Genomic DNA, 2,627 nt, shown 5'->3' on the forward strand with positions numbered 1-2,627 from the left:
CTTCCTGTAGCATTCTCTAAGGAACTTCTCTTTTTTTTTTCCTTTTTCCTTTCCTTTCTATAATATTTAAAAGAGGGCTTAGGGTTGCATTTCATTTATCTCAGCACTGTAACACTGGTGCTATCAAATGCAAAGTGTTTCCTATGACAGTGCTACTGTGCTGAGAAGATCAGCTTTTATGCCACAGATATTCCAAAGCTTTTATTCCAGATATGCCATGGATATTCTCCATTTTGGAGAGCTGGGTATCTGCCCATAATCTGAGTCTGGCTCATTCAAAGTGCCATGGAAAGATTTGCTAGGGCAGAAGTATTAGTTTATAGCATATGAACATGAAGTTTAGGCATACAGGGAAACAGTACTTTTAAAAGTCTTCAGAAATTGCTTTGATACCAGAACTGAGAATCAAAACTGATGACTAATTAGAAGAACATCTCTTGCCAGAGGCAATAATTAACAGAACAAAGGTAAAGCACCTGAAAGGGTTTGCTTCTGTATTTTACTTTATTTTAATTGATCTCTATTATCCCAAGGATGCTAAATGAGGCTTGCAGTACATCTAGTTTTCCTGTAACTACATGAGGGAAATGTTTTCATTCTCAATAACCCCCAAAGTCATAGTACAATGCTATGATTTCACTTAGTAAAAAGATGTAGTTATGAGAGAGACAAGAAAGTTCAAGGTCATATTATAGAGACACTTACAAAGAAATTTGTCAAATATGTAAATAAGGTCAACAAGATCATCTCTGTTCAGGCCCAATGCATCCAAATTCTTAAGATACTTTGGTTTCTGATGTTTGCAAAATAAATAGGCATAGTATGTGTTTTTCCTAGACAGTGTATTCATGAAACCAAGTTATTTTGTTGATTTATCTTTAAATAAATGTAAGTATTTTTGAATTAAAAATTGTAAATTTGAACATATTAGGTCATGATGAAACATTTAGAAACATATGCGGCTATGAAACACATTCTGTTTCATGACAAACTTAATCTACAGAAGAAAAAATGGTCAGTTCATCACAGATAAAGAAGCAAACTCCTGTAGGTATAGATATTTATACTTCTTATAGAAGATCTCTACTTAATGGGCATAGCAATTTTAATATATGAAAAAAGGGACAATCACAAGACAAATTAGAAATAAAGAAGGAAAAGAGGAAGTGTGAGCCTTCTTGAGACACTGGGAGGGCTGGCATACCCCTTCTTCTTTGGTTCTGTCAGCTGCCAGGTTTCCAAGGAAGTGTGACTCCACACCCTCCGTGTGTTGTGGCACCCTTTCAGCCAAGTAAATAATCAATGGGATTCAACTGCAGCCATTCTCAAGTCTTAAACTTCTCAAATAAGTTCTCAAACTTATTTCTTTGACTTTGATACAGATGTATTCAGAATATTGGTTATTGTGCAGATAATATTATTTCTTCTTAAAATGATTTGATATTGCTACTCAAGTAATCTTTTTAAAATGTTTGTTTCAATTGCAAACATTTGCTTATCAAAGGAGTTAACCTCTGTTAGCATACTGACTGTACTAATCTGCTACTGTAGACAGTGCCACCTAATTAATAATCAGGGGAACATGATTAAATTTAATACAATAAGCACTAACTGCCAAACTATTGTATATCTATATCATCTTTTAGAACTAAAAGCTATAAATACCTTTTTTTGTGTAATGCTCCCACTGGGTACTCCTTTGCTTAGACATTACAGTATGCCTGAAACTTCATTGTGTTGTGAAAATTTACAAAGAAATTGCTTGATTGATGTTCAAATAACCATCTCATACCAATGGCCAGTCGGTCTCAAAGCATGCTATTTTAAAACCAATAAAAGAAATATCTATTGTCCAGAAGTCGTTAAAATAAGACATGGATATTTCCTTTTGTCTACCTGACACTGATGATGTGCAATATGCCCTACATTTTGGCTGTGGCTTTGTTCTCTGCTAAGAGAAGTGCCACTCTGATTTTGTAAAAATGCTCTCTTGCTGGTTTAACAGTAGTGGAATTTGCAGGGTCTGGAGCTCTGCTTCCCCAGCACTTTCCATACGCAACCCAGCAATAGTCCAGCTGAGTTAGGCCAGTGGAAACCTTCCACAAAAATAAAATGCTGTTCTTCCTGCTTGTATCCCTACCCACTCCAGCTACCCCTAACTCCCTACTCATGCGGGGTTAGAGGAAAATCAGTGCCGGAAAAAAAAAAAAACGGGAAAAAGAAGAGACAGGGATTATTTTTTCTTCTTCTCCAGTACACAGATTGCTTCAGTCCTGCTGATCACAGTGTTTTTGAAAGAAAAAGGTTGGACCTTATTTTAAAACAGAAAATTCCATTTCTGTGCAGTAACAGAAGATAACTTCTGGTATGTTTGGGTTAAAAAAAAAAAAAAAAAAAAAAAAAAAAAAAAAAAGAAAAACAAAAAAGGTAAAATATAAAAGGAAACAAGGAGAAACATGTCGGTGTCCATGTCGCTCCCGGGCCGGGCACCAGGCTGGCTGTGGGGCACGCCTGGCGCGCTGTGTGCGGGGCTCCCCCGCGGCCCAGGGCGGCCCAGGGCGGCCTGGCGGGCGGGGCGCGGGGCGGAGCGGGCCCGGTCCGCCACCGGCAGGGGGCGGGTGCGCCCT

Source organism: Serinus canaria, chromosome 1A (genome assembly GCF_022539315.1).
Source record: "Serinus canaria isolate serCan28SL12 chromosome 1A, serCan2020, whole genome shotgun sequence".
In the NCBI taxonomy this organism is placed as follows: domain Eukaryota; kingdom Metazoa; phylum Chordata; class Aves; order Passeriformes; family Fringillidae; genus Serinus; species Serinus canaria.